Source organism: Anas platyrhynchos, chromosome 2 (genome assembly GCF_047663525.1).
Source record: "Anas platyrhynchos isolate ZD024472 breed Pekin duck chromosome 2, IASCAAS_PekinDuck_T2T, whole genome shotgun sequence".
Classification (NCBI taxonomy): domain Eukaryota; kingdom Metazoa; phylum Chordata; class Aves; order Anseriformes; family Anatidae; genus Anas; species Anas platyrhynchos.
This window is the reverse complement of record NC_092588.1, coordinates 30,007,300-30,013,824: the sequence shown is the minus strand read 5'-3', so window position 1 is coordinate 30,013,824 and position 6,525 is coordinate 30,007,300.

Here is a 6,525-nt window from a genome sequence, read left to right as displayed (position 1 = left end):
GGAAAGCAGATATTGTAACAAAGAGATGGCTAAATTGGATTACCTGCAGTCAGCAGTCAGAAAGTTAGGAGGAGGCTGCACCCTGATTGAACAAGCACTGATCAAAGCCACGGGGAAAGTGCCGTTGTTTAAACACCCAGAACAGGAGCTTGGTGCTCTTGATTAGAGCGCATCTTTCACAGCTCACTCACTCCCTGATAAAGCACATCTGTCCGAGCTGCACACTGAAAAACGCAGGGCTGCTAAGGAGAGCCGTCAAAGAAACACAAGACATGAAATACCAAGAACAGGCTATTTTTTCAGTGAGGCAGAACGTGAGATCCTATGGCTGTAGAAGCTGACCTACATCCAGAGTAGAGGCCTGACCCGAAGACAGACAAAAAGGATCAGATCTTAAGAAAAAAGCATCAATAAATGTTAATAAATTATTAAAAAAAGGATACATCACTTTAAAAGGGGGCTGAAAGAGGAAGTTCATTGCATTTGCTAAGGCTAAAATGTTGGTAAGGGTATCTAAAAGCCCCAGCCTGCAAATGCAAGGAAAATGTGTTCGTGAGAGCTGTGGAGATTAGGAAAATACCAAAAGGGAGAAGAAAACAGAAAATGGAAAATAGACTCTGCAATGTATCTGCCATACAGCGACCGTTCGCCAGGGACAGCAGGGGAATCTGCAGAAGGAGCGGAGCTGCCACGTGTCCTCTGGCTCCGTCAAGGTGAGGGTGCAGCCAGAGGGGAAGGCTCTGCAACAGGATGGACAAACCTGGAAAGACAGCGATGAGGACAGCTGCTCACAGCCAGACAGACAAAGCTCTTTGCGGAGGCCTGTGTGCCACCGGGCCCCTCTGGGGTTAAGAGTAAGAGGAGTCACGCACACAGCAAGCAGGAGAAAATGCGGAAAATGGGAAAAAACACTGGGCCCTGTGCTGCAATGTGAGCTTCATCAGTGGTATAAAAACTGTGAGACACCAAACCCCAAAATGGTCTGTCACTTGGCTGACAGATGCCCTGCATTCGGGGCTGAGGTTCAGGATAAAACATTATGGATTTAATTCCGCAAGACTACAGTTATTGATATTCACCCGTCAGACCCTTTTCACGCTGTTTTGAAGAATAAGAAGGCTTTAAAAGGGTTATAAATTCCATCTTTGAACATAAAAAAAAAAAAAAGGAGTGGAGGGGGTGTATAAATTACATCACCGAACACTTTCAAATTGTTTTATAGTGCCAGGCCAATACAAAAGCACTTAGTATAAGAGGGAACTAAGCCAAGAATGTGTAACAGAAAAGGCATGAACATGTTTGGAAGAGTTAAAATATCCAGCAGCGTACGCAGGACTAAGTCATGCACTGGCACTGAGTTCGCAGACAGGTGTGCCAGTCGGTGACATTATCATTCTTCCAGTTGTTCCTGAACAGCCCTCTGCCGAGAGCTTCCACCCCCACGGCTCTGCTGGCAAAAGCAATGATGTGAGTGCTCCCTCACCAGCTTCCAATGAGTACACGGATTAGCTGGTGAGAGGGTTTAAACGAACCTGCTCACTTGGCCTGGAGCAAATTAAAGACCTCTTAAACAAACCCTTTTACCAGCAGAGCTATGGCAGTGCTAACCGCGGCACCCGAGATGGAAAATGGCACAGTTAGATCTGGAGCTCAGTGTCTGTCCACGGGCTTACGAGTGTTCACAAGCGATAGCATCTCGTATGTATAATGCTTGTCCACGTGTATGCTTTGTTCTGCAGCAAATGCAACACAAAGCAATGCAATTTTACGCAAAGTTCTTGTGTTGTGGACTAGGTTGACTCATCTCCTGTTTGCTCCGTGATAAATGCGCAAGACAACAGTTATCAAGTGGTGGATGGTAAGTTTTAATTCACGATACCTTCCTGACCTGTCTGCGGTCACAAGGTGTGATTGTGCAGAATTAAGTACTCCACTGCATGTCCTGATTAAGGTTGTAAATTACTTTTCCCGGTATCACTTACAAGGTATTCCAAGTGGAATAACTGCACAAACTCAATTTGAATTGAGTTTATTACTGAAACTGCTGCTGACTGTAACCCAACTAGTCTTCAGGGAGTTTACATGTACAAGATCTGTTATTGGGAACGGGCCTTACACTTCCAAAAGTCTTCCCTGATGGTAATCTGGAAGCAAGGATTGCAGCACAAACAGATGCACCCATGTCACGTGCATCTGTTTGTGCCTTCCCGAGACAGCTGAGCCCATGCCACCCAAATCCACTCGGGTGCATCTCCTTCAGCTGCACCTGGATGTGCAGCACAGACAGAACCTCACCCTGGTGATGGCATCGAGGTCTGTGAGTCCTTTCTTCCCCATGATCTTTGAGCATTATTTTCTCTGCCTGGTCCTTGTTCCGTGGAGTAGTGCTGCTCATACTACAGGGTGACTGCTTATGCTATCTATTTTCAGCTATAATCTATTTTTCCACTTTTGGCGTATCAGGACAAATGTGCATTCACTTCTGCCACAGTAATAAGGCTTCAGTTCAGCCATGTTCACTGCGTTGTGTGATCCCCACAGCAAATAATCCCGTTCTCTAGAGTAATGCTTTGACTTGCGAGACAAAAGCGCCTCTCGTATTAGTGAATTTCTAGCTTCAAAAATCCCTTAACATGCAGAAGTATTTGAATTTAAACTTTCATGTGACTGGGAACATAGATTTCCAATAATACAAAGGACATGTTAGTGGAGTTTCAGCTCTCTAAAAAAAGTCTTGAATCTTCTTTACTTTATTGTATGGATATCCGTTGCAGAAATGTGCTCTAGGAATCGGATAACATCCCATCGGTCTTTGAAGATATCTTGGAGGAGCCAGCCTCATCATGAAAACGGTTGTTAGGTCTTGGCAGGAACTTTGGGACACAAATCTGCCCAGAAATAACATGCTGTTGGTATCAGCAGCATTTTGCTGCAAATGCCACGATCAGTATACCCTGGACTGGCACGATGTCTCCCATGGCACGATCTGCTTCTCGCTGATTCCTGTAAGAGTTGACTCAGAAGTTAAATATTCTCAGCTGCGACCAAAGGGAACACTGGCTGTGTGTATAAAGCTCACTCCCCCCGTGGCTTGCATACTGTCCCAACCAGCAGGATATTCTACATCGTGGGTTACACAAGTATGAGAATTTAATTCTCAGGGTCTCATATAATGAATTTTATCCTCTAAGAGCGAAAGATCCTTTTCTTTGTGTAGGAGCTTGCCATTTGTTCACTGAAACCCTAATTCAGCAGAACGTACAAACACGCTTTTAAATGTTTTGATGGAATGGACTTTAAGTATTATTACATATGGAATTTATCACCCATGACATTCATCCACTAAGTAGCTCTATAAACCTTTCTCCCCAGATATATCTATATTCAGTTGGAATGCTAGGCGGGATTGTATGCGCTGTTCACTCCCTTCCATAGCGTTATGCCCACTGAATTATTTTTAAACAAAGCAGTGCCAGTGACTGGCAGTGGCATAGTTTGGATTTGGGTTATTCTAGATTTCGTGCAAGACAGCACGCTGCAGCAGCAGCATATGCAACACGATGCATCGATTTTTAATTCTGCTCTCTCATGTGAGGCGTGAGAGCTCTTCATTTACAGGAAGCTGAATCAGTTTATGATTTTTTTTTTTAAACCAATGAACCGTGGGAGACTTGCATGCCTGTCTGCAGTATAGGAGAAAGAAGCAGAAAGAACCAAGGGGCTATCAGAGAAATAAGAAAGCTGCACGTTTTATCCGTAGGATTAGATTTGAGACTGAACAAACCAGTTCTGCTGTCTGCAGGACTAGGGCAGTTAACCACTGCAGAGTTCTTTCCTATACTGTCCCATCAAAAAACAGAACAGGAAAGAGATTCTAGTTGTTGTCCAAACACATGAACTTTGGTAGTAAACACCACTGACTCTCAAGAGACTACAGGGGAAAAAGGTGTGCTAAAAATCACCACGAGCTGCACATCAGTGATCGCTTCTACCTAGGAACCTTCGTAGCACATGGGTTTGACAGGGGAACTGAAAAACTGTTGATGAAGGAACAGTGAATTAATGTTACTACAAAATAAATGCTTTCTTGCTACAGCATCTCGGGCTGCTTTTTGAAATATTTAGTCCCATCATGAATATAATATAAAACCACATTTGCATCCAAGCAGTCTAAAAATAAAAACTTCTGCAGCAAAGATAAGCGATTTTTTTTTTGTGACTTACTCAGTGACAAGACTGCTATGCAAAAGTTAAGATTACCTGGTGAGACCTGTGTCCACGAAGACACAGAGTAAAAGTATCAAATTCACCACTACAATATGAATTCTGTTGTCATGAGGCCATTAATGACCAATTAAATTAGCCACAATGGTTTAAGTTCCCCACGTTGAGCACTCTGAATGGAGGAGGAACCCCTTGTAGGGAGCTGGCAAAGCAAGACAGCGGTGAGGTGATTTGGGAGGAGCTATGCTACTAAATGTTTTCTGTGCAAACAGTCCAGGAGACTCTGAGATGTTGTCCCCGAGAAGCTTCTTGCAACGCTGGGGTCGGCCCCGCTTTGAACTCCAGAGGTTTCTTCCAATCTAAATTATTTTATGATTCTCTATCAATTTTATTAGCAGTCTAGATTACCCACTGCACTTAAATGCAGATTATCCTTGCAGTCTAATGTTGGGACCTATAGCTTGTTATCCTCCAGCTCCTCCTGTGCTGTCTGGGCATCCCAGCTCACTCCGAGATGCCCATTTCAAGCCCTCAGGAGGGATGCAGGGTACGTCCCCTCTACCCTACGCATGAGTCCAGGCAGGGATTCTTCGTGTAAGCTCACAGCAACCTACACTGGTTGCCGACAACCTACATTCAGTAAGAAATACTCCATAGCACCATGCATTTCTTTAAACTTCTTTAAAAAGACATAGGCACGAGCTGAGGCAGCCATAAGTGGACGGATGTGTACAGATGAGGTCCATGAGCTGTAGGGCTGTGGGACACAACGCACAGCCTAAAGTGGACGAGCCACCAGTCCCCTCCGTGCTTTATGGACGCTGCACCACGGGAAGCTTTCGCTTCAGTGGACCCAGGTTTGAATCGCTACCTCCACCCTGTGCCCCGCCGAGGCACAGCAAATTTCATAATGCTTTATCTCCCGTCCCTCCTCTCACCCCTCGCCTAAATTTAGAGCATCCCTCCTGGAAACCCGACACTGCCTTTGACGGCTTCAGTGTTTATCCATGGGCGGCTCTCCCCTCACCCCTGCAATTGTAGGACGAATTTCTTAACCAGTGGGAACTAATTTTCCACTGAAAGTGTCGTTTTTCTCAATTCTTTGGAAGGAACGTGACATGCTTTGTGGCACCACCTACAGCATTTACAGCATTTACGGCAAACTCTTCTCAGAGCTTTAGGTCATTTCTCTCCCCGTGCCTTTCACGGTACTGAAAGGAGCGAGCTCTCCGAGCGCTTTGAGGTGGAGGATGAGCTTTTGTGTCGCTGAACACGTGCAGCCACAAAACCTGCGGCAGCAGCCACAGGGGCACTGCAGGCCACGAAATGCCACGAGTGGGACAGAGGGCGGGGGGCTCAGCCGGCCATGGGTCTGCCCACGGGTGGTGCCATGAACCCGTGGATGGTTTGTGTGGGAAGGACCCCAAATATCGCTTAGCGCCAACGCCCTGCCATGGGTGGGACGCCCCACACAAGGTCAGGCGCTCCGTGATGGCCTTGGCGCCTCTTGCTGTGGTGTCACTGTCTCTCCTCACTTGTGTTTGCCCCAGAACCGCTTGGTTTTGCTCCAGTTCTCCTCACAAAACCGTCTGTTTTTGCCCCAAAATGCCATTCCTCGCATATTCGCTCCCCTTTCTCTGCGGGGCGCCCAGCTGCCGGCCGTGTGAGCCCCCCACACTCCCCTTCCCCCTGCGCGGTGCTTCCTTTTTACTGATCTCAGCTTTATTTTAACTCTAGCTTTAGCTTCATTTCAGCTTTATTTCCACCTCACGGTTTTTAATTATCGACTTTAACCCCTTCGCCGCCGGGCGGGGCGGGGCTGTGGGCGGGGCTGTGGGCAGGGCGGGCTCCCCGCTCTGGCGGCGAGGCGCGGCACGTGCCGGGCGCCTAACGGTCCCTCACGCGCCCAACGGGCGCTAACGGCCGCTCCGTGAGGCGGGTGGCCGGGGCGGGCGGGCGCTCGGTGCTCGCTGCCGTTATCCCGGGACGGGACCGGGAGAAGAAAACCGGGACGGGAGGGAGGGAGGGGAGGGGACAGAGGGGAGAGGGGGGGAGCCCCCTGCGCGTGCGCAGTGGGAGGAGGGGGGGCTCGGGGCGGGGGGCTCGGGGAGGGGGAGGAGGAGGAGGAGGAGGGGGGGGGGGGGCTCAGGGGGGCGGGGCGGGGTCGCGTGACGCGCCCCAGCTGTCGCGCGCCCGCCCCCCCTTCCCCTCCCCTCCCTCCCTCCCTCCCCTCCCCTCCCGCCACCGCCGCCGCCGCCCCCCGCTCGCGCTCCCCCTCCCCTGCGGCGGGCCCCCCGGTGC